Source organism: Lepisma saccharinum, chromosome 4 (assembly GCF_977018435.1).
Source record: "Lepisma saccharinum chromosome 4, izLepSacc3.1, whole genome shotgun sequence".
In the NCBI taxonomy this organism is placed as follows: domain Eukaryota; kingdom Metazoa; phylum Arthropoda; class Insecta; order Zygentoma; family Lepismatidae; genus Lepisma; species Lepisma saccharinum.
In genome coordinates, this window is record NC_139232.1 from 113,070,388 (window position 1) to 113,097,781 (window position 27,394).

General features: G+C 40.5%; 1 long non-coding RNA gene across 1 annotated transcript in view; it reads right to left on the reverse strand.

Moving 5' to 3' along the window:
• LOC145986782 (uncharacterized) overlaps positions 1 to 25,164 on the reverse strand; it is a 45,112-nt gene extending 19,948 nt beyond the window's left edge. Inside the window, exon 1 of the long non-coding RNA XR_014441611.1 lies at positions 25,031 to 25,164. This is a non-coding gene — a long non-coding RNA (uncharacterized LOC145986782). The remainder of the gene's footprint in view (positions 1 to 25,030) is intronic.
• Between the last annotated feature and the right edge of the window lie 2,230 nt (positions 25,165 to 27,394).

A 27,394-nucleotide genomic window follows, 5' to 3' on the forward strand; every position in this document is an offset into this window, starting at 1 on the left:
ATGTGAATGTTTTCCTTTAAAATTGTGTTGTTATTACAGAAGATTTAAGAACGTAGTTGGTGTGTTTTAGAATATCATTACACGCAGAGTTTTGTGAACGTGTTGGTGTGTTTTATCATTCCACGCAGAGTTTGGTGAAGGTTCAGCGTGCGGATTGAAGTGGTTATGACGACCCCACAAGAACGTAGTTGGTATGTTTTTATGGGGTTACATAAAAGATTGTGTCTATCTACCCCCATTGCCTCAAAACCTGCAAGAACTGCAAATTCGCATCACTTCTGAGTAGAGTAAATATGTACTTCTGACCGCAACTTTGATTTCTTGACCAAACGACTACAAAAAGTTGAAAAACTCACTTTCTCTCCTTGTTCCGCGCCTCATTTAGTGCGCTGACGGTGTTTCACGGACGCAAAAAGGCAGTGATGAGTGAAAGATGAGCTCTCATTCTCTCATCCTTCTCATCTTTCTCATCTTTCTCATTGTTCTCTCATTCTCTTTTTATTCTCCTCTCATCCTCTTATTTTTTTTTTATTCTCTTATTTTTTTATTCTCTTATTTTCTTATTTTTTGAAAGATGAGTGCATCTTATCGTAATTTTCCAAGTCTGGGACCAAATGTTTATATATCGTGACCTACGTAAACCTCTCCTCTTATTCTCTCATTCTCTCATTCTCTTATTTTTTGAAAGATGAGTGCACTTTATCGTAATTTTCCAAGTTTGGGACCAAATGTTTATATATTGTGACCTACGTAAACCTCTTCTCTTATCCTCTTATTCGCTCAATCTCTCAATCTCTCAATCTCTCAATCTCTCATTCTCTCATTCTCTCTACCTTTAGAATATTGTCGTCAACATTAGAGATGAAGTTGGAGTGCTGGAATCAACGGGGCCAAATGTTTATATATATCGTGATCTTCGTAAACCTCTTCTCTCGGGGAGGGAACGATGCGGCATATACACACGCGGGCGCTCTCATCTTCTTATTCTCTTATTCTCTCATCTTCTCATCTTCTCATCTTCTTATTTTTTGAAAGATGAGTGCACCTTATCGTAATTTTCCAAGTCCGGGACCCAAATGTTTATATATATCGTGACCTTCGTAAACCTCTCTCTCGGGGGAAGAATGTGGCATATACACACGCACGCGCGTGCGCGTATGCCCGTATTGTAACACAAACAAACAAACAAAATAATAATTGTTGTTTTTTAGGATACCTGGCCCCTATAACCTCGCCAGGGGTGCGTGGTAACGGCGAAATCATCACGAGTTTAGATTTGTACTGCGAATGTTGTCAAAAATTTAATCAATGTTGTTTATTCTCGATGCTAGAATCTTACATAGATTATTCTCTAAAAACGAAAATCGATAATCCTATGCCAAGCCCCCAAGGCATTCAGGCAATTTCTAATGTTCGCGTGGATAGCGACGCTCGGTAGAATTTTTCCTGTCCCTGTGGAGAAATTGTGTTTCGTCGCCCAATGTAATATTTTCATCACGGACCAAACTATCCACAGCAACCCCTCCCCGAACCCATTCACCTTACATCCTTTTTCGCCCGAAGAGATTCTATTTTTTTTCAGTTTTCCCACGGTTCTGAATAAAGAATCTATTACATCCCCGATAACAATAGAATCAGAAGCGGATGCGGCGGAAGCAAACACAGCAGCATCTTCCGCTTTTTGAGTTTTGTGCTGGGAATCGTTTGTTTCACACACCACACCCTGACGGGGCGTGGAATAGAGGCCGAGGGGAAATAATCGACAATACATGCATGGGTGGAACTATCAACGTCTCGTTTATTGTTATTTGTCCCCTACAGGATATTGTGCACATCACAAAAATCTTTTGTTGAAAAAAATATGGCATGAATGAATTAGTTAACAAGGGTTTTATTTGCTAGGATATTGACCATAGCCCTCATTGTGTTTTCACCAAAGAGAGTCGCGTGGAGTAGGGAGGAGAGAAGGAGAAAAAAAAGAGGAGTTCCTATATAACGTACTAGTTTCTTCTTTTGTACATCATTATCATAGTGAACGTCAATCGTGGCAGTTCAGTATTTTTTAATTTGTTTATCTGGCAGTATACATATATATCATCGTGGAAGTTTTAGTGAGCTACAAGTTTTTATTTTGAAGTTTTTCTATCTCTCTTGAAGGGTGAACGTCAATCGTGACAGTTCAGTATTCTTAATTGTTTGTCTGCCAGTATACATATATATCATCGTGGAAGTTTTAGTGAGCTACAAGTTTTTATTTTGAAGTCTCTCTCCACCTCTCTTGAAAGGTAAGTTTTTATTTTCATGATATATTAATATTTTTGTTTTGCGTCTGACACACACATATTCAGAGGAGCCATAAAAAATTGACACACACTTACATGTCCCATATTTTTAACCTCCTACAACAGTGCACACACACACATACATACATACATACTGTTCGCCTCTAATATATATGTGGAAGAAAAAAAATGTCGAGCATTTTTTCAATTTTTTTTTCTTCTGTTTCAGTGCGCTTTCCACTACCACTACCACAACCCCCCCCAAAAAAATTTCTCTGTATATATAAATAACAGAGAGAAAAAATGGAACCGCAACCAGGTCCCTCCGGTTTTTGCGAGAAAGTGGCATGTCACAACTGTGGAAAGTTGATTTCTAAACCTAATATTGCTAGGCATTTGAAAAAATGTCGTCTACCGAAACATGATGACGCCCCCCCGGCAAAGAAACCTCGCATTGATGAGCATGAAGGCGGTGCTTTGAATAAAAGTGCACGCATCATAACATATAAATCTGGAAGCGATGAAAAGTGTGACTCGAGCATCTTCCTCAACAATGTGAAATCTCTGGTAGTCGATAAATTACGTGATTGCCTCGTCAATGTTGCAATTAAAATTCATCTCGTCTTGACCCTGCTGTATGAGAAAGTTGTCTCGTCCGAGTCAAGTACTTTTAGCTTTTACGTAGGGTGTGAAGCCTTACACGATGACAATAACGAGGATTTTGACGAGATAGTGACACGGCTATTTGATCACCTGACACAAAAACAAGAAGAGTTTGAAGGTAGAGGAAGTGGATGGAGTCTTTGCGGTCGCAGCCACATGTTAGAACTTCGAGTCTGCAATTTCAAACCATTACGCAGCGCTCAAAAAAAACAAAAAACAAAAAAAAAGCAAAATGCAGTGTTGAACATACAAAGTAATGATCAGAAGAGTTTCTTATGGTCTGTCATCGCCGCATTACACCCAGCTAATAATAATGACCCCCAACGTCTGTCCAATTACAGAGGATACGAGGGAAGATACGAGAATATGATGAGAGGAATTTCCTATCCTGTGCCCCTGAATAAGATCAATCAATTTGAAAAAAACTATAGAGAGGAAAAAGGAAAAGATATCAATATTTCTGTGTTTGGGGTTGACGATTGCGACAACATTCGTGTGTTAAGACCTGCGAGAAGCCAGAATAATGTAATTCGACTCTTGCTTGTAGATGACCGTTACAGTTTGATACGGAATTTCTCAGGATTAGTAGGAAGACAGATCAGCAAGCATCACGATAAGATCGAAATTTGCGATCGGTGTTTGAGAATTTTTCGCGGAGGTAAAAAGATGAGAGAACTGCACAAGTGTTTTGGCTCTGTGAATGCAGAACCCGAAGATGTCATGCCGGAACCCGGAACCAAGATGAAATTTCAGAAACACCAGGCTCTTCTCCACCATCCCGTCGTCCTTTATGCCGACTTTGAAAGCTTCCAAGTTCCCATGACGTTTTGCGAGCCTGATCCCTCTACCTCAAGCACGACCCAAATTTTTCACCACGAGCCTTGCAGTTTCTCCATCTACGGAGAAAAATTGAATGATGTCATCTTGTATTGCGGACCCGATGCGGCAAAACATTTTGTTGAGAAGATAGCGGAATGCGCGAGAGAACTTGCACCCAGCCTGAAAGGCTCTTACGTTTCTCCACCTGCTCTCACAACAGAACAACAACAGAGACATGGCGCGGCGACAAGATGCGAGGAGTGTAACCAGGCTTTCACCGCCGAAAATTACAAGGTCGCCCACCATAACCACCAGAATGGATTATTTCTAAGCACCATCTGTAATTCGTGCAATCTTAAAATTAAGGAGTCGCATTTTGTTGCCGTGTTTCTGCACTACACGGAGAAGTACGACACACATCTCTTCGTCAAAGAGCTCCACAACATAACTTCTCGAATCAGCATCATCCCGAGAACAAGCGAGAAATATATTGTGGTGAGAGTGTGGATCCCTCTCCAAGAAGGAGGAAGTGTGGAAGTGCGAATCCTGGACTCTTACAATTTCCTGTCCTCCAGCCTCGCAAGCCTTGCATCTCAACTTGGCGACGAAGATCTTGTGGCCACCAAGCAAAAATGTTTTTCGGGGAGAGATGAGAATTTGAATCTGTTGCGTCGCAAGGGTGTCTACCCCTACGAGTACGTCAACAATTTCGACAAATTTGACGAGACGGAACTTCCACCCCGGGAGGTATTTTATTCTTCTCTCACGGAGGACGCCTGTTCCGAAGAGGACTACGAACACGCTCGTAGTGTGTGGACGGCATTCAATTGCCAAACTTTTCGCGATTATCACGATCTTTATCTGAAATTGGACGTGACACTTCTGATGGATATTTTCGAATCGTTTCGTAAGAGATGCATCGCGATATACAAGTTGGATCCTGCGTATTTCTTCACCACGCCGGGATTGACTTGGGAATCGATGATGAAATACACCAACGTGGAACTGGGCCTCATCGCAGAGAAGGAACAGTATGCTTTCATGGAGAGTGCGATACGGGGTGGCATCGTCCAATGTCCCCGACGCCATGCTCAAGCAAACAATCCTCATACGCCTGGTTACGATGCATCGAAACCCAACACCTATATTGTCTACTGGGATGTCAACAACCTGTACGGCCACTCCATGTCCCAGTGTCTTCCCATCAGCGACTACGGGTGGATGACCGAAGAGGAACTCTCCTGCGAAGATTTTCTTAACTGGAGCGAAGATAATGAATGGGGCTGTTTCTTGGAAGTGGATCTCGATTATCCCGAAACGCTTCACGAGAAACATCACGGATTGGCCCTGGCCCCCACCAAGGAGAAGCCACCTGGAGGATCGGAGCCAAAACTCATACTAAGCATGGAGAACAAGCGGAATTACGTTCTGCACTACCGACTCCTCCAATTTTACATAAGTCACGGCTTGCAGTTGAAGAAAGTTCATAGAGGATTGAAGTTCCGACAGAGCAAGTGGCTCGAACCGTACATAGCCGAGAACACGCGGCGCAGAGTGCAATCGACATCGCCTGCAGACAAGGATCTGTACAAACTGTTCAATAACGCCATCTACGGCAAGACGATGGAGAACGTGCGTAATTACATCGACGCAACGTTGGTCACGGACGAAAAGAAATTTGAGAAGATCGTCGCGTCACCCTACTTCAAAAACTTCACTATTTTCGACGAGAATCTAGTATTTGTTGAGAGGAACAAGAAGCAAGTGATGCTCAACAAGCCGATTGTCATAGGTGCCACTGTCCTTGAACTATCAAAATTGTACATGTACCAATCGTACTACGATCAGTTTCAACCCTTTTATGGAGATAACATCCAAATATGTTACATTGATACGGATAGCTTCATTTTTCTAATCCAAACACCAAGCCTCGAACATGATCTGACTAGGATGAAGCATCTGTTTGATTTTAGCAACTTACCATCAGGCCATCACTTGTATTCGACAGAAAACAAAATGACGATTGGAAAGTTTAAAGATGAAGCGGCTGGTAATTACAGTAGGGAATTTGCGGGGTTTCGTGTCAAAATGTACTGTGTAAAGATTACAGAAGAAAAAGAGATCAAGAAGGCGAAGGGGGTGGGAAAAATAAGTACCAGCAAATTTAGCATGCAAGACTACAAAGAATGCCTTTTTCATGGTAAAAGGCAACTCAGCACCGATCATCGCATTGCAAGTAAATTGCATGATTTGCACACGACGCGCGTAACCAAGGTCGTATTGGATGCAACGGACAACAAGTTACGTGTTCTCGATTGTCAAATCCACACGCGAGAGTGGGGGCACTACAATAAAAGCGATAAATGTGGTGTGTGTTAACCGTAACCCCAGAGCCATGAAGTCCGCTGTGTTTTTGCCATTCTTCTTCAAAAACAGACAGAGGAAAAGAATGAAAGAGGGAGCCCTCGGGCGATGAAAAATAAGAGTTGAATTTAATGAGCCTCGGTTTGAGTGGGCTTAACAACATAATAACAGGTTGCAACTTTTCATCGCCCGAGGGCTCCCCCTTTCATTCTCTTCCTCCGTATGTTTTGAAGAATAGCAAAAAGCACGATGTGTTAAATAACTAACAAGAACAATGAATCTCTTTGGTTTTCGCAAACAAAGCAACATGGACACTGCAGCACCAAATTTCAATAACCTCTTACCTTCCGTGTTACCTAAACTCAATGGTTTACTGATTGTTCATCTCAACAGCATTTGGACGGAAATAAATAACGATGTGGGCAAGATGTTTTATGTTTTTAATAACAATTTACATTTCTACGAAATTCCGATCGACGGGAAACTTCAAATCACCGTGAATCCGGAGAACGCAGGCGAAATCAAAATTTCTACCGGCAAGAACATTTTTCGAATCAAGCACGACAAGATGCTTTCTAACATTACGTACGATGTGTCTGCAGGAGATTACCTGTACGTGGAACTCCTCGGAGACTATGACAAACTTATTCCTCTCTTCATAGAATTACGAATCGTCTATCCTATTATAAATAACCGTTAACCAAAAATGCCTAACGACATTTTCGGCAACACCAAGCGTGTAGACCACGCAGAAGAGATTCTCATGTTGGACATTCGAGTTAAGAAGTTGAGGACCGATTTGATCGCTTTGCAGGAAACCTTAAACAAAAGTTTAGAGTCGGAAATCGCTACGCTCCAAACGCAATGTCTCGACCCTATTCTGAAAATCGATTCCGAACTGAAAACGCTCATAAAAAATTATGTCGACGTACCTTCTTACGACAGCGTTCAAAATATACAGTTGAGCATGGATTCGCTTCAAAATGATTTGGCCAAATTACAGCAATTTCAATCGAAAAATGAAGATTTGGAAAAATTGAAACTCGAAATCGAAGAGCGAACTTCCGCAATAGAAAAGAATTTCTCTGAACTTCAAACCGTCGTGAATGATATTGATATAGAACGCTTGCAGGTCGTTGTTTCTAAATTACAAGAAGAATTCACCGGCACGTTGGAAGAAATCAAATCCAAGTTGCAGACTTTGGAAGATACAATGACGAACCTACCATCGTCGGACGAACTGCAGGTCATCGGTAAAAGCGTCGCGAACATAAAAATTCAACTGGAGGCTTATCAAGATTTCGAACACATTCAAACCACCATCGCTACGCTTCAGGCGTCTCTGGAGTTGATCAACGAAGAAATTAAAAATATTCATGCTGAAGCAAGTGTGTTGACGAGTATTCAGGACACGTTAAGCACGGTTCAGCAGAAGATCCAATATTTGGAAAATTTGAACGTCGAATCCAATCTTACTCATTTTCATCACGTACTGGACAACATACAGGGTGACTTGGAATCGTTACGAACAAGCGTGCCTTCAAGCGAAGATTTGGAAAAATTGAAAACGGCGGTGACGGCACTATCCGATTCGAGTGACATCAAAAGTTCGTTGAGCGATCTCGAGAGTAGGGTGGCCAATCTCCCTACCTCCAAAGAATTACATGCTTTGAAAAGGAACATATCACGTATGCTGAAACGACTGGAAACAGAAACGGCGAACGTGGAACAGATTCGAGACGAACTTGCTTCGCTGGTGTCGACGCTGCCCACTTCGCAGAGCGTCGCCGACCTTCACACGCAGTTTACAGAGATGCGAATCATCGTGAACGATCTTACAGAGAAGAGCTCGAAATTGAATCAAATCGAGAACCTTCAGAACATTGTCGTCAACATCAGAGATCAAGTTGGAGTGCTGGAATCAACGCAGGAATCAACGCTGGCCTCTTTCGGTGCCAAGTTGCAAGAACTCAACGAAAGCTACAAGCAGTTGAACGTGGAAGTGAAAATCAAACCGTCATTTTCTACCGTAACAGATACCATAGTCGAGCATTTGGTGCCCGTACAAAACACACTGGGTCAGCTTCACAGCAACCTCGTTAGCGTCGACACTAAATTCGCTAAACTGCATTCTCTGCAAGCCATCGAAATCAACAGCGTTCCCAATCAACAGAGAATCTCCACCTTCGTCGAAGGTAACAAACTGTACATGCTACATCCTTATCATCCGTACTACAAGTTTCTCCTCGATGGTACGATTCAGATAAACGAATTTTCGTACTGGTCTCACGGCAGAAAAGCTAGCGTTCCCACCATGACTTTGATATCGAATCGTGGTGTCCAGAAAGCAGGAAATATTCCTCTGGCACGTTGGAACGAAACGCGCAACATATATGAAATACACGAAGACGAAGATCTCACCGTTTTCGACGTGAGTGTCGGCGATAAGCTGATCATTCAAAACACGAGCGAAGTGCCACCCTCTTTGAATCCCATCACGCTTGTGCTTCTCTTGAAACGTAATCTCTAAAAATAATAAAAAATGTCTAGGCAAGCCATCGTCGAAGAATTGCATAAACCTGCACGCCGCAACTACGAACGTTTGGCTGTGGTAACCAAGGGAATCGACGACCTCTGGGAAAGCGACCTTGTCGAAATGAGTAGCGGCAAGTTAAAAAACGTGCATAAATTGAACAAGGGCAACAAGTACCTCCTCACCGTCATAGACACATTTTCGAAATTCGCATGGGCTCTACCTTTGAAGGCAAAAACAGGAACGTGCGTCACGGAAGCATTCAAGACAATTTTTCGCGAAAGCGGCGGCAGACGACCTCGGTTTCTGCACACGGACAAAGGAAAGGAATTTTACAATGCCGCATTCCAAAAGTTTATTCGGAAACACAACGTTCAACATTACTCGACCTTCAGTGACGTCAAGGCCAGCATCGTGGAAAGATTCAATCGCACTCTGAAATCGCGCATGTGGTCACGCTTCACGCTTCAGGGAAGCTACAAGTGGGTCACTATTCTCCCGGAACTTGTTAACGACTATAATCACACACGGCACGCAACGATAGGCATGAAGCCAGCTGACGTTACCAAGTCTGACGAGCAACGTTTAATTTCTAGCGTTTACTGTCCAAAATACACGCCCACGACAAAAAAAGCTAAATACAAAATTGGAGAACAGGTGAGGGTCAGTAAATTGAAGCGAACGTTTGACAGGGGTTTCACACGAAACTGGAGTACTGAACTTTTTACCGTGGTTCGGGTTCTACCCGGGAACCGTCACACGTATATAATAAAAGACAGTGGCGGTGAAATTTTATTGGGGCGCTTCTACGAGGAGGAACTCTCTAAAACTAAATACCCTGACACCTACCTTATCGAAAAAGTTTTGCGCAAGAGAGGCAACAAACTTTTGGTGAAATGGCTGGGACTTCCGGAAACAAGTTGGATCGATTCAAACAAAGTGATTCTATGAGTACGTGGAATGTTGTGAAACGTTTACCTAATTCGGAAAGTGGAAGGAAGAAAAAAAACGGTGAATTGCTCCCCGACAGCATCCGCTGTCTGATCGTAGGACCTTCGGGGTGTGGAAAAACGACACTGCTCGTGGACAATTTTCTCCTTGCACCGAATTGGTTAGATTGGAAGAACAGGCACCTGTACGTGTTCTCGAAAAGTTTAGAGCAATCCAAATACCAGCAACTGATGAAACTGTACGATGGTCTGGACATTGCAACGTTCGCCTCGGAAATAAAACCACTCGACGATTGTCGTGAAAATTCAGTCGTTGTGTTCGACGACGCCATCCTGGAAAATCAAAATGAAATTCGCAACTTTTTCACGCAAGGCCGTCACAAAGGAATGGACTGCTTCTACCTAGCTCAAACGTTTTCCAAAATTCCAAAACAGTTAGTACGCGACAACGCTAATTTCATATGTTTGTTTCGTCAAGATCACACCAACCTCAAGCATGCGTACGATGACTACGTAGGCGGAGACATGAACTACAATCAATTTTCGGAACGCTGCTGCTCTACTTGCTGGAACGGTGACGATTTCGGATTCGCGACGATCGACATGACGAGAAAACCCAACGATGGAAAATACAGAAACAAAATCAACGACTTTCTAAACGTTGCAACGTTGTGAGAAACGATGTATATAAATAACGTCATGACGAAACGAAAAATCGAAGACGAAAATCTCAAGCTTCGCAATTACCTTGCGAAACGCTTCAAAGGTTGGAAATCCGAGAATCGTGGATTCTACGAAGAGAAAAAACGTCAGGATCAACCTGTGATCGATGCCATCAGCGGTCTAGGTAAAGAAATTAAAAGTGTCACGGAACAAAATAAAAATTTGATTAATGAACTCGTACCGCTCGCAGCTAAAAGTTACGCTGTACCCACGCCTATTTCAAGCATTCCTTCGTCGCCGTTCGAACTGAAGGATGTACCGGCACGACGTCGAGCTATAGGTAGCACGTCCTCGTCTTCGGATAAAATCGAGTTGGGACCTTTGGCACGAGACTACCTGAGCACGGGGAAATTCGACAAGGATGAAGTGTTCGGATTGTATCCCAGCATGGAAACCAGCGAAGGCGGCGGTGTGGTGTGGAAGATTGGGAAATCGAAGGTGACCTTCGAAGGCAACGACATTAAAGTCAATTTAGGCGACAAGGATAGTTGGAACAGGTATCCGGGTACGGTGGGACTGTGGGAACTCGTTGCCAAAAAGCAGCCGAAAGATTACACCGACGAAGATTACCAAAGTTACAAGGAAATTCTGATCATGACGGATGCCTTGTACCAGAACAACGACGCCTCGCAGAATAGGGTGAAATCAAGCAGCGGCGAGAAGTACAGGAATCTCATCAAACCGATTTGGAACCAGGTCAAAACAGGCAGCGGGGTCAAACGCTACAACACGTTACCCAAAGAATTCGTTTGGGTGGACGACGTGAGGAAGCTCGTGGACCGATTGTTGGTGATAGCCGGCGAAGAGAATGCAGGCAACCGTAATTTCTACAACGAGAAGGTTGGCATCGTGGACATGATCAGCACGAAACTTTCCAACTTCATCGTGAACGACGACAAGGGCATAGGTTACCTCATCAAAATCATCAACACGCTGCCTCCGAAATTTTGGAACATGGCCGAAGGAAAGGGGCTTGTGAACGACATCATCAACAAGTTACCTTTCGAGATGCATTTACCTGGCTACCAGTACTGCGGACCGGGTACCAAACTCGAGAAAAGATTGGAGAGAGGAGACAAGGGTGTGAATCCGTTGGACGCGGCATGCAAAGATCACGACATCGCCTACAACACCACGCAGACGGATCTGGATGCACGTCACGAAGCAGACAGAAAGTTAGAGCACGCAGCTTTCGAAAGGTTCGTGAGCAGAGACGCATCGTTGGGTGAACGGGTCGCCGCACTAGGCACCACCATCGCCATGAACACGAAACAAAAATTGGGGTGGGGTATATAAATAACATACAGTAAAAAATAAACATGGCTTGCATAACTGATTTGTCGCACGAACTACTATCTAAAATATTCAAAAAGGTAGTTAACGGAGATGTTAATAAACTTGTAATCATGGCAAGAACAACGCCGGAATTTCGCATTCCTTGTGAAATGGTTCTCAAGGACCATCTTCGGGAGATCAGCGGCCTGAGGTGCAGTGATCTCAACATTCTGCTTTCGGCTGCAGGGGAAAAATTGAGCGAGAGGTCGGAGGAACTGCACGAGGCGATGCAGGGAAGAAGACGGTATACTGATGATTGGTACAAGTCTATGCAGGAGAAAGAAGATATCATTACGCACATCATCGCGTTTTCCGAAGCACGGACTTTCTTCCTCTGTTAAAAAATAATAATATATATATATATGCATCAAAAAAAACTTGATATATAAATAACGCACATCGTGAAAAATATAATCTTCGGTATATATAAATAACACACATGGTGAAAAAAAAACAATTAAATTTCTCTAACACGCACACTGAAAATTTCTCTTCTTCGATATGACAACTGAAAAAATAAGTGAGCTCCAAGCATTAAAACAAATGCTAAATTTGTCATTTGAGTATGTAAAAATTCGGGAATTGGAAGTCGACAAATCTTACACGATAACTTCCGGTTCAATTGTTTCTACCCAGTATGGTCCCAAGGTACGCCTGTTGCTCAACGCACAATACAGTTTATTTTTACCAGATCGATACGCTAACATGTTATCGGACGAGAAGCTATCTATTTTAATCGAGAACAAAACAAAAATCGTGTACAAGGGGACAAAGGAACTTCTTGGCAAGAAAACAAAGCACGTAATAGAATTTGTGTAGCGACTGCGAGGCCTTGAAAATATATAAATAACATACCGTAAAAAACTACACAAGAAAAAATCTCAGAATATATATAAATAACATACTGCGAAAATAACGCATAGAGCATCAACATGAAGCCCAAGGGTGTCGTGTACCAGATACCATACTCCAATCTTAAAAATCTAGGTGCCCTCGATGGGTTACTCACCAAGAAACAACGCGAGAAGAAACGTTCTTGCTTGTCGAAAGGACATGGAATGAAATTGCTGCTCAGCACACCTCAATTGAAAAGATTGCAGCGTTCGCGGAAACAGCAAAAGATCGGAGGTTTCATATTCAGCATCCCGGCCATCCTAGCAGCATTGGGGGCCGTTGGAAGTTTGGCTGGCGGAAGTGCCGCCATCGCGAAAACCGTCATCGACTCAAAGAAGAACAAGGCCGAGTTGGAAGAACAGAAACGTCACAACCTGGCCATGGAGAAGAAGGGGAAGGGCGTGATGAAGAAGTTTAAAAAAAAGAAACAGAAGCACTCACCAACCGAGACATTGAATCTCTGATCGAACCGTTACGAATCAAATACTTCAGAGGAGTTTTCATGTCCGACTCGTTACCTTCAAGCATTAAAAGAAGAGAATGCGGAGTAGTCAACTTGGACGGTCAAGAAAATCCAGGCACGCATTGGATATGTTACCACAAAAACGACAATGATAAAGCATTCGTTTTCGATTCTTTCGGAGGTGTTCCACCTACAAATTTAGTTCATTATCTGAAAACAAACAAAACCTCTATATACTACAACGACGAACGCATTCAAGATTTCGGAGACGTGAACTGCGGTCATCTCTGCCTCTCCGTGCTCGCGTTTCTCTCTAAAATAAATAACCCTACGATCGAGGATTTCCAGAAAGCATTGTGGAACCTCAAACAGCATCACTAGGATGGGCGTGTTCCATCTCACGAGTGAATCTTCAATCTTGAAACTCACGCTGCACGACGACATTGTCTATCCTAAATCCGTGGCTCTGCGTGCATTCTACAGCATGTACCTCATACCTAATGTTACGCAGCACAACAACAAAATTAGCGTCGGAAGCGAACACATCGTCGTCACGCCAGGACAATACAATCTTTCCACTTTGCAAGCTCAATTACCCAAAGGCACGTACCTTTCTCAAAATTCGGTCACGCACAGAGTGGAAATCCTATCCGCGACGGAGACCGTGGACCTGGGCACCATAGGAGAACTTTTAGGTTTCGAGAACAACACAAAACTCGAAGCTGGCATCAAGCACGTGGCAACAAACATTCCTAAATTTTTGGCCATAGAGACTCTGAACGTACACTGCAACGTGGCGGAAGGTATGATCACGAAATCTTCGGACGGATTGTTAGGAAGTCACAAGCAGACGGGAATCATAGCCACTTTCAAACCAAGTTCCGAGTTCATGGAACCGATCATCTACACGCCCTCTTCGCCGATCTATTTTCCAGTATGTCGCAACCGCATAGACGACATAGAGTTGGTGGTGACGAACGAGAAAGGAGACGTGGTGGATTTCGCAGGTGCAACAACTACTGCCATCGTGGAGATCAACGTATAATAAATAACCATACATATAAAATGGAGCAAATCGAAAGTTACGAATTGCAATCTTTCCCTCCCAACCGTCGCACGTTTGCCAATCTCAACGAGGCAAACAGGGAGATCGAATACGACGTTGACGTAGGCGACGGGTTCGTTCATCCTCACAGAGCAGACCTCTACCTTCAATTCGACGTGGTGAAGAAAGAAAGCGGAGACACGTTTCCCGCAGCAGCAAACTTGATACTCGTAGACAACTTCGTGCCTCACCTGTTCTCGCAGGTGGAGGTGAGGAAACACAACACCGTCATTGACAGAATAGATTATCCAGGCATCACGTCGACGGCAGTGGGAACGTTGAAATTATCCAAAACGGACGCAGCATACTATCAGGCGGGAGGATTCGAAGCGGGGACCAAAATATCGACAACAAGTCACACGGTGCTCTTTCCCATGCGTCTGCTGCCTGGTTTCTTCTCCGATTACAAGGAGATCATGTGGAAGGGAGGACTGAGAGTCACGTTTCGAAGAGCGGCCAACGACAACGACGCACTGATGCGATACGCTACTTTGGGTCCGGACGGCACCACACCAATAGCCAACACTTTACCCGAAGCAGCCAAGTGCATCATCCGGAGCATGGAATTGAGAATGCCGGTGGTGGAATACGAGACAAACTATGCCCTCAAGTACAAAGCGGAGATCTTGAAAAGTCCGCAGGTACCGATTCACTTTCACGGTTACCAGTGCGTGCAGAAGATGGCGAGGGGAAGTCACATGGAATTCGACGTGACGACGCAGTTCAACAACATACAGTTCGACATGCCAGATTTCGTTGTAGTGCTTTTTCAGACCGGGAGGGACAAGAATCAAGAAAAAGATTCCAGCAAATTCGACGACTGCAAGATCAAGAACGTATATCTCAAGAACGGACGCAACGAAGTGTTCCCGCGCGAGAATTACAACCTCGACGTGACCAAAAACGATTACCTCAAACTTTACGAAGCGTTTTCGGATTACAAACGCGTGACCGAGGGAAGTGTGGACATGTACTACACGCCCAGCGAGTTCAAAACACGGAGACCCATGACCGTCATCAACACATCTAAGAGAAAAAAGGTTGTGGTCAACGATCGAACCAACATCAAGGTCGTCTGCGAGTTCCACGATGCCTTGCCCGAGGATACCCTATGCAGTGTCATCCTGATTGCAGAGAAGTCCTTCGCCTACGACGTGAAGAATGAGAGGGTCACAGAGCAGTTTTAACAAGTTTTTATCATCTATTTTCTTGCACAATAAGAAATTTTTAGTGCTAGCACAATCAGTTACAATGGCACAATACGAATTTCACTAGTTCAGATCAGTTACAAATGTCAATTTCATTAGTTATAAGTTACAATATCTTTTTTGCACTATAGCACGAGAGACAATCAGAAAATTTGCACAAAAAAATTTGTTGTTGTTTTTACACGTGAAAATTAACAATAAAATTTCTTTTTTATCGTTTCAGATGCTGTCGAAACATCAAAACACATATACACATACACACACTAGAAAAAAAGCATGCAACTTTATTTGTAACACACACATACATTCTCCATCTTCATCAAGAAAATATTATAATAAACATAATTATTTTTATCTATATCTCACAATAAAACTCTATATCCAAAAATATCACAACATCAAATAACACTAGAGTCGTTAGTACACGTTGCATGCATTACGGAGGTCCTCTGTAGGGTTTCATGGAAGTTTGGGGGAAAAAAAAAAAACACGTGAAACCCTACAGAGGTGCGGTTATCTAGAGCCGTAGCCGTTAGAACCTTTTTGGGTTGGGCACCACGCACCCTGGCGGGTTAGGGGCCAGGTATTCTAAAAAACAACAATTATTATTTTGTTTGTTTGTTTGCGTCACAATACGGAAAATAATAAGAGGCATACGCGCGCGCGCGCGCGCGCGCGCGCGCGTGTGTGTGTGTGTGTGTGTGTGTGTGTGTGTGTGTGTGTGTGTGTGTGTGTGTGTGTGTGTGTGTGTGTGTGTGTGTGTGTGTGTGTGTGTGTGTGTGTGTGGTACATCGTTCCCTCCCCGAGAGAAGAGGTTTACGAAGATCACGATATATATAAACATTTGGCCCCGTTGATTCCAGCACTCCAACTTCATCTCTAATGTTGACGACAATATTCTAAAGGTAGAGAGAATGAGAGAATGAGAGATTGAGAGATTGAGAGATTGAGAGATTGAGCGAATAAGAGGATAAGAGAAGAGGTTTACGTAGGTCACAATATATAAACATTTGGTCCCAAACTTGGAAAATTACGATAAAGTGCACTCATCTTTCAAAAAATAAGAGAATGAGAGAATGAGAGAATAAGAGGAGAGGTTTACGTAGGTCACGATATATAAACATTTGGTCCCAGACTTGGAAAATTACGATAAGATGCACTCATCTTTCAAAAAATAAGAAAATAAGAGAATAAAAAAATAAGAGAATAAAAAAAAAATAAGAGGATGAGAGGAGAATAAAAAGAGAATGAGAGAACAATGAGAAAGATGAGAAAGATGAGAAGGATGAGAGAATGAGAGCTCATCTTTCACTCATCACTGCCTTTTTGCGTCCGTGAAACACCGTCAGCGCACTAAATGAGGCGCGGAACAAGGAGAGAAAGTGAGTTTTTCAACTTTTTGTAGTCGTTTGGTCAAGAAATCAAAGTTGCGGTCAGAAGTACATATTTACTCTACTCTTCTGCAATCCAGTCCATCCCTGTGGATATGTTGGAGCGTGTGTTCATGTATGGGAATATCGCCTTGATGTCTGCAGGGCCACTCGTGGGGGTCACATTCAATGTCTATGAGTTGTAAAATATAATATTTGAGTTTTTCTTTCAAATGTCACCAATTTCATTTAAATACGATTATCCAAAGCGACGTAATACCACTTTAAAGTATGACAGTATATTTATGGACACGCTGTATTTTAAAAATAAGGTTATTTTCTTATTTTAAACCATAAGTATGTAACATGGTCAAGTTTCTTTATTTGAAGTGGAAAGAAGGGGGCGCCAAAAACCCACTTCGCTCGGGTGAAATTTTTTGCGTTGAACCGGCCCTGGGGAGATGAAGTACCAAGAGGGAAGGGCAGTCACATTTAATATCTCACAAAGCCATATATAAACAAAATATTCTTGGATAAAAGAGCGTTTAATAATCGAGTTATTCTAGTTTGCTGGGGGGTTGTAAGGGGGCGGACTGGATCCAGTCCCAATTACTCTATGTGTATAAAGCACACTTATAAATGAACAACATTCCATAAAATGAATAAATACTCCCACTCCAATTTCCCATTGAGACCTCTACATCTAATTTGAAAACCATACACAAAAGACCTCACCACGTAATACTGCAAATAAGCAATTAATGTACGTACTGGAGAAGAAAGTTATAAAAATAGAATGCAAATTTAATTTCGACTTGAAAGCATAGATTTATTTTACTGTACAAGGATAAACAAACTAAAGAATATTCTCTCTCCAATTCACATGGCAGTTGTCCTACAGTTTCCAACGTTTTCCTTTCAACGAATTTCGGAACGTATATTTTTATTTTCCTTGTCCAAAGAAAAATGTTGGGTCAGATTATTGAGAATTCGATCGACACCGTCCTTCAGCATGAAATAAATCAATACAACCCTTCTTTAGTACAGTTCCAAAGTCTCAGAAAAGCTGCAGTTGTGTTACATGCATGCATATGTACTTTTCTGTTAGAGAGGTTTATCAACGATTCGATACAGAAATGAATGACAGATCAGATTAGACGCTTTGAAATACTTGTATATTCAGCTGAACAGCCATGAGATTTTCTGATTCTAGCACTAAGAACAATAGGTTTTTAGATGTTAAGGGAAACTTAAGACGGAATATTTTAAAACGTTTTGCAAATTAGAAATGTAAATAACCAGATTGATAAATCGAGATAATAAAACCTCTAGTTAATATTCCATTGATCTTTCAGGTCATAGAATTTCTTATTTGTAATTTCTAAAAATTCGAAGACAGAGACTTTACAAGGATATTCGAGATGAAACTACAGTTCAAAGTGGGATTCGAGCCACTGTACACGCCAAGGACGTATTTAGGGGGGTCCGGACACCCCCCAAAAGAATTATCAAGTATTAAAATTAAATAATGAAGAATTTATTCGTTTAGCCGTTAGCATATAATTTCCTCTGAACCTATTGTAAGACAAGGACTATATTGGGATCATACGGCTTTGAAGGACACGAAGGACGTATTTAGGGGGTCCGGACCCCCCCCCCTCCCTATCCGAAAAACTTATTAGGTACGAAAATTAAATAATGAAAATATACTCGTTTAGCATTTGTTGTATAATTACCTCTGAACTTATTGGAAGACAATAATTATATTGGGATCATACGGGTTTGAAGAGCGAAAAGGACGTATTTAGGGGTCCGGACCATCCCCCCACTCCCCTCACACATCCACACACACACACCCGGAAGACTTATTAAGTACGAAAATTAAATAATAAAAATACTCGTTTAGCATTTGTTGTATATTTTCCTCTGAACATATTGGAAGACAATAATTATATTGGAATTATACGGCTTTGAAGAACGGATAGGACGTATTTAGGGGGTCCGGACCCCCTCTTTACCTGAAAGTCTTATTAAATATGAAAATTAAATAATGAAAATATACTCGTTTAGCATTTCTTGTATAATTTCCTCTGAACTTATTGAAAGACAAGGATTATATTGGGATCATACGGCTTTGAAGGACAGGAAGGACGTATTTAGGGGGGTTCAGGGATCCGGATCCCCGAGAGACTTACCAAGTACTAAAATTAAGTAATGAAAATATTAGCATTTGTAGCATAATCGATGGTTATTAATTTCCTCTGAACTTTTTAGAAGGCAAGGATTATATTGGGATCATATGGCTTTGAATGACATTACAAAGAAGATTTATGTACACTACTACTCAAAATAATATGCATAAGATATTAATCAGAAACTTACTTTTCTCCAACTACATGTAACATCATTTTTGATATTCGATAAATATTCATTTATTCATCTATTTGACATTAATTCATTGCCAGGGCACTTGTTTTTATGTAAATTATTCCGATCTTAACTATAGGTAAGCTACGTAATGAATATGCGCTGTTATATCTATATTCTTATACAGTATTTTTACCTATTCGTGTAATAATAATATAATATTAACTTATGTATTGTAATTAGTATTAATTTCATTTAATATAATTATTTTAATTTAAACATTATTATTATTATTATTATTCCTGAGACATTTGGTTCGGACCCCCCCCCCCGAAACATATTTCTAGATACGTGCCTGGTACACGCGATTCTCCACTGGGAATCGAACCCAGGATCCCTTGACCTTGATTACAAAGTCGTGGCGGATTAACGACCTTCTCTCGTGGTGGATAAATGTAGCTATTCCAACTACCAGCCGCTAGGCTCATTGACGATTTGTAGCTAGTTTTAGAAGTAACGGTGATCGCCTAATTTTAGACGTCAATCAAGAGATTGGAGTCAAAGGAGGAAGATCACCCCTTTAGACATCGTGGGGTCTATCGCCTCTTTCAGACTTCTAAAATGGAGAGCACTATTTACCCATGGTGATATATAGTTATTTCTAGACATTTCTGCAGTGTTCCCTATAGTTTAGACATAAACAGGAGCAGGATGATCACTAATTACTCTGTGCTAATCGACTACTTTCTTCTGGAAGCCCCCACTCCTCCACTCTCCTTAGAGTACAAGGCAACAGCATGAACCACCACGCTATCAAAGAGGTCCTGAAATATTGATAAGACAAGCCAGTGGAGATAACTTATGCTCTGTTGACTTAGGTTATGTGTCCGTCAAATTTTATCTACTTACTACTTTCCGAGATTTCTTAAAGTCACTATGATGTCCATCGTTGACCTTCATGAACAGACAGATGAGCAAATAGGGATAATTTATGACATGATAAACTTCTCTGCACATATTTGTAGTTCTAACTGTTTCTCAGATATTGATAATTGACGCGAATATTGATGGATTGGACAGTTTCATGAGGGAATTCTTTCAAAGTTGGTTAACACATCCAGCGCAGTAACCTTTTTCATGCACTATTGTTTCGCTCTTTATGAAATTCGTTAAACTAACTAACTCTGTAGCTTTCTTAAACCCGAAGGTTTATGGCTGCAGCAACACAAGCCTTCCATCTGTCCCTATCCTGGGCAAGATCAATCCAATCTTTTCCATCCTTACCGATTTCCTTTAGCTTCATGGAATTCCTTAGTTTATTTTTATCTTAGCGTATAAGAATAAGGAAGACTAGTTGCAGGAAATATGTCGTTAGTCTATTTATGTACTGTACAAAGAGTTGAAACTGGGTGCGAAAGAAGGCATTAGCCTCCTAGTACTCACGTATGTCTATGAGAAATGTTCAGAATAAATTATTGTAATTACAGCTATGGAGAATCACACACAGAGAGGAACGAGGTAGAAGATAATGAGAAAGAAATAGAAACGAAGAGAAACAGGATGAAAGAGAGAGAGAAAGAACGTTTTCTACAGTTTCACCAATATGAGAAAACCCTTCTGACGCTGATGTCCAATTTTTCAACGGTGAAGCGAAGATAGCTATGCAACCAGCTGCTTCCTTGTAATCCTGCCCTTGCGTTGTCATACACATCGTCGTAATCTTTAGTCAGTGCTAAGTGTTGTACTATGAAGGGGGAAACAGTACACAGTGAAAACAGAGACGCAATATTTAACGTTGTTGAAGTTTTTGACAGCAAAGCAATGGAAGAAAGAAGTATAAAGCGGGAACAAGCGAAGGGGAAACGAGAATAGAAAACAAATGACTGTCACTTTTGTTCGCGAATTTGCCGCAGTTCTTGTGATCTGTATACATGGGCAAAATGAAGGAGATAAAGGATGAAAGAAAGTGAACGGGAAAATAAAGGGAAGATAGAAATAAAGAAAGAGACAGAGGAAGGGAATATATAAACAGATTCTTTAAAGCCATACTGAAGCAGAGCCTACCTTAAAACTTTCGTCTCCCGTCTTTGAACCCACCGAGAAAGAAAGTTCACCCCAACAACGAAACTGACTGAGCAACTACAACATCCTTAAACCTTAATCAATATGATCTTTCCGGTGGTATAAAAAACAATTCGTCAAATACACATCTGGCGTCAATACAGAAAAAGAAAAATTAACTCTAGCCAGTCAAGCAACATTGCATAGACATTTAAACTTACAAGATATTTCGAAGTAAACTCTATCCTAAAGAAGCTCTGCGGACTGTAACGTCGCCAAACAGTTGAATTCACACTTGTATAGCGTATGTTTACGTTATCAGGCAATCAAATCAGAAAGTTATCAACTGAGATTGTTCAAATATCTATCAGAAGCTGACAACGTTATACAAGTGTGAAAAACAAGGGCGTTTTCGATAAGCAGAACAAGTAGCCGCTTCGGCGTAAAAAACTGAATGGAAACAAGTTTGAAGAAATAGGGTAAAGACCCCGAATATGAGACCCTTTTGGTAGAATTCGATTTACTTGTTAATTAAAACATGAACGATTTATGTTTTTTTAAAAATATATTTTGTAGGGAGTCTATTTCATGATACAAGGTATTGGAATATATAAAAAAGTAACAATCATAAATTATAAACAAAAAATGAACACAAGTGCTACTGAGCTATTTTTATAGGGGGTACCGAATAAGAGACCCCGACCTTCTTTGGGTTATATAAATCATTTGAATTTTTGAACTAAATTATTTTTGAAATAAATGAACCAAATTATTTTCTTACCAAACTATAAGTGAAACGAAATTATTTTTACACCATGTTTAAAAAAGATTAGGCTATTCTAAAAAAGAAACTGACTATTTTTACCATGCTAAAAATGCAAAACAAAATGTTCCTTCTATGCTATCCTTGTAGCTGCCCTGTTGTCATCAAAATTGGTTCACTTCAAATGAAACTGTGAAAAGACCTACATTGTGTTACACATGAAGTAGCTACCTGGTAGAAACGAAGTTCATCATGCGTTTACTTTTGATTTTTGCACATCGGACACAAAAATGTGTCATCTGCACCACAATGTGCATGAGCCCACTTGTAACAACGTGTACACTTTACCCACTCTTCACCACATTGATCTTTGAAATACGATGAACCACAAAATACACATTCTGTATCATCTTCATCTTATTCTAAACTGTCAGACGATTCTGCTAGTGAGAAAGATTCTTCCGACTCGTCTGTGGATTCTTCACATTTCTTTGATACAACCATCCTCTTCTTACGTGAAGTAGAACGGGAGTAATCTGATTGCTGCTTTTTCTGGACCTCAGTTGGCTTCCTACTGTGAGTGCCTGTAACACCCCTACGAAACAGGTTCTTCTATACTTCCTTCTTACATTTATTCGAATTGTCTACAAGTCTTTTTTTGTATGGTGTTGTTGTTACAACTACTGGTTTATTCACTACGCGAGATTTCCCGGAGTTGGTAAGAGATGGGCTGTCTAGTGTGGGCAGTGGCTCAATGTCTTCTGGCATTAAAATGGCATCGTCATCAGGGGTGGTACTGTTTGAAGACTGCGTAGCCTGAATAGGACTGCTTTCAGGCTCCTGTTCCTGTTCAAGTTGGCCTAACCTGCTGCAGCATGGTTGGGGATCCACGTCACTTTTGGGTAGTTCAACTTACTGACCTGTCACATTCCGCTTTTTTTAGAGCTTACAGAGTGTATTGCAAAATCTTCATCACGAAAAATGTATCTATTATAACGGAATAAACCATTCTTTCGAAATGCATTAACAGATGTTTCCATAGTAGCAGCTCTGCTGTATGCACCTGACAATATTCTGGCAATATTAGTTATTTTTAGTGGTTTTCCTGGATTCTGACGCAACCATGTTTCAACTTCTTTCGCGTAAAATGTTTTGAAGGGAAACATGAAACCTACGCCTAGAGGCTGCATTTTATGCGTCGAGTGGGGCGGTAAACAGATAATAGAAACATTGTGTTCTTTCGCTTTTTCAATCACTGCTATATTTCTTACGTGGGAGTAGTGACCGTCTATAACCAGAAGCAAAGGTTCTTGGTAACATAATTGCAACATAACTCCCAAATTAGGAAAAGCAATGATGAAAATTAACGTAAAATATTCGATATATTTTGTGACTCCTAATATGAGACCCTTCATTATTATGGTAGTCCTATTATGAGACCGGTCTCATATATTGAACCTCTTCCAGGTCTCATAATAGGACCTTCGCAGGGTAAACAAATGAACAACGCTATCTCTCTTACAAGTGGACGAAAACTAGCAACTAATTACATGGTACAACACACACACTCACCACTACGAAACACAGTAAAAAGGGGATCAGTAAGAAATTACCTTATCCATTTTCAGCAGCTAATTTTCAAACTGCAGCAAAATTTCCACGAGCACGCATTCTTTTTCTCATTCGCTACGTCACCAACTCTACACACAAGGAGCTCAGGTGAGTTCCAGTGCTATGGCGCGATTCCTCCTTGTGTTTCAGTTTCTTTCCACTAGGGTGCAGCTCTTTGTTTACGAGATACACGGGTGTCTCATTTTAGGTGCCTATCCTCATATTCGGGGTCTTTACCCTACTTTCTTCGTTGAACATGGCTTCAAAAGACGTTGCAGATATACTTAAAACACTTGCTTAGGTTGTTAAAACGCTTTGATGATTTCTCATGCTGTTTTCTGGGGTGGGTTTCAAGCAGTAACTGAGACTTTCAGATACCATGGAAATCATTACGATTCAAGAAACTGAGGGGCGTGCAAGTCAATTAAAAAAAATGTCCACGTAAAACTTAGACAAAAGTCACAGTTCCAGTATTTAGTATATACTATCATCCATCATGCACATACGAGGTAGGTGAAATAAGGCTCCGAACATTTTCAATTCTCACTATCCTGTTCAAGTGATCAGCACCACACTCCGACGGCATTATTTCGGGTAAGCAACTTAAGAACAAATCGCCTTAGTCAAACGGTAATGAAATGTCTATTTCTACTTGTAAACGAGCCGTAATTATTTTCCATTATATTGTATGCAGAACAGCCAAACTCGAAATGTCACTATAATCGCACTGTACATAAGAACGACGAACACGTCGTAAGAGATAACAAGAACATTCAATCCACGTCAAGACATAAACCAGGGCATGCCGAGATATTTACTTATCAACGGCTTCTAATAATATTATCAAATTTATCTGTTTGTTTTAGTTCTTAATATTATGATAATTAACATATAAACACTTTCCATGCTAACAAGAGTTAAAATCTTACAATGGCTGATAAAATTACGAAGTTTGTCTGTATATGTGTTGTTACTTGAAACAGAATATGTGATTACGCATAGCACAAAAGTCGGAATAGCGCATGTTACAAAAAAAGTACATTTTGTGAACAAATAGTTCGACATATTACCGATGCGACTAACGTACAACGTAAAGAACTATAAACGCAGCATGTAAAGCAAATCATACGGTTTCTTGTGAAGATATTTATTCAACGATTTCAATGTTTATATTGGTTGGTTCGTGTTAGAAATATAAAATTTCACTCCACACACCTTCTGTCTATGTACGGTACATTTTTTCATCTGAAAGAAAATATAAATGTTTTGCCCTTCTCCCCACTTTTGCCCAAGAAATATTTATTAGCATCAAATTACCAAATGGATACAAATATACTTGACTTCTTGTTGAGGGCAGTGTTTTAAGCTGTATTAATGTTGTAGTGTATCTGTCAGCTTTACGCTTCGAATACTTTGGTACTAACATTTATCGAAACAATTTGCAAGAGAGACTATATTTAACACAACCTGTTGAAAGAGAATAGGAAACTCGAGACTCTTTCAGCTACATAATACTCACAGTGAATAGCCTTTGGTGTTTATCAACTCTTCCCTTCCAGCGTTATTTATTGACGTTCTTCTCTATTTACAAACGCATTTAGACAAGGAGCACTGCTTAGCGGACGTTTATAGGCCAGCTGATCTTGTTGTTTGCAGATTACAGAAGCAGACGATGCCTTGGTACGCACATGCGCATTGTACAAGGAAACAGGCTGTCCGTTTGTGCTGCCATCTATACGTGCCACTACGAGAACGGAATGGCAAAAAGGGTTCGATTAAAGCCTCCTCTCTGGCTGTAGCGTTTGGTGGGTCACGAAACAGGCGGTTAGCCACAACGCATATTCGATCGTGCTGCGTGGTAGTTTCGTGGAGACAGCTTCCACATAATCCAAATACACTGAGGCAAACTAGGTCGTAACGAAATTTGTTCATGTCTAAAGTTCAAGTTTGTTTATTAAAATCTACAGAGTAGTTTAATCGGAAAAGGAAATGTCCCCACGACATATTGTAAATCGTATGATGGTTTTTTAGATGTATTATTTGATTGATTTGATTTACTGGTGACATTTCCAAATAACATTAATTTCCATTAAATTATAATAAAACTGACATAGAAAACTCAAAGTAAATCCTTGTACCTTGAAACTTTACGTAAGCCAAAACATTTGCTGCAGCAAATATGTATGAAGATTTTTTTTTTCAAAGTTCTTTTCAGTGCGTCCAAATTTTGTTAATTATTGATTGATTTGATGTTTTAAGGCCACTTTATGCACAGTAAGGCTAATCGGAACTGGACCTACAGTTTAAAGTGGGATCCGAACCACTATGTGCCTCCACCGGGTATCGAAGCCGCGACCCCTTGATTACAATGCAACGACGTTTTGTTAATTATTGTTGGAGAAAAGTAACAGTTAAATTTCATTACTCGTTACCGAAAAAAGTAACTGTTACAGTCGCTCATTTTAAAAGTAACTAGGTACAGTTACCGTTCTCGAAAAAGTAGGCCTAACTATTACTTGGAACTGCGTTACGAGAACCTGTTACTTCCAACAACCGACCTTTCCTTCAGAAGATACGAGAACACACGCCCCTTGATTAGAACAAAAAACAACTGGGGTCAGCAAATTGTGAACTTCTTGTTTAGAACAGTATAAAGACATATAAAGACATCTAAAAACATTTAATGTAGCCTTAACTATCATACAAAATACATATAGCCTATTGGACACAAGAAAATTTATTGACTTAGTTCTTCTTGTTTACTGTCACATTGCAGCATGAGGTTTCCTCAATAGTTTATTTTTATATGGAAAATATAGTACAAGGAAGTCGATAGGACATGATTTGTGAAAGTATCAGTCTCGGACTTCTACAGCCCTTTGCCATTAGCCTACCCTCATATGGTGCTGAAAGTGACAATTCGCTGTGTGCTGAGGGTTGCCTAACTTCAGGGGATTAGCAGCTGAAACGCATGTCCATATTGCTTCATACGTTTTGATCGTCATACAACCACAGGTGCAGACGGAAGTAGGAATGGTAAAATTGAATAGATAATAGTATTAATAACATAATGTAAATAATAAAACATTAATTTCATTGCAATTTGTTACATTATATCTTTTAGAGTGACTCTTCTACTTGACACCCAGTACAAGCTATATTCTTTATTTTTCATATTTAATATCATTCATATACGGAAGTATATCCTTGAAACGTAGGGGAGAATTTTAGTCACGAAGATATATAAGATATTCTATTTGAAAACTTCTCGAAGTGTTTATTCTTTGGATTATGAATATGAATATGAAAACATGAACTTCAGTCCTGGTTCCTGTATTTTACACTAATTTTTCTACTAAATGCATTTTCCATCTAGTTATTTTCCTGGAATATCAACCACCTAGCTTCTTTGTCTGTTTTGAAATGAACGACACTAATTTTCAAGGGGTTCGGTTGCCCACCCCCAACCTCTCCCGCAACCCACGTCTGGTAGTGATTGTGCAAGCTTACATCAAACATATTCCGCGTCACATGGCAATTAAATTACACTTAATTCTGGATGGATAAAGATGTAATAAATGTGTTCATGACATTTCATTTCCTTCCAGTTGACTTGACGTGGTATTTATTTATTATTTATTTATTTATTTATTAAAATTTCCAGTACAGCAGAAACCATTTTAAACCGGAAAGAAATAACAGTAAAACAGTACACTAGTGTTAAAATGAACACACGAAACAAGATAAAATAAAATAAACAAAATATAAATATAAACATAAACAAGCCAAGACAGTACCAAGGTAATCAGATGAGTTTCACAAAAGCATTACTTATGTACAATTTTTCCTATGTTGGTGATAAAATATGAATATGTAGCCTACT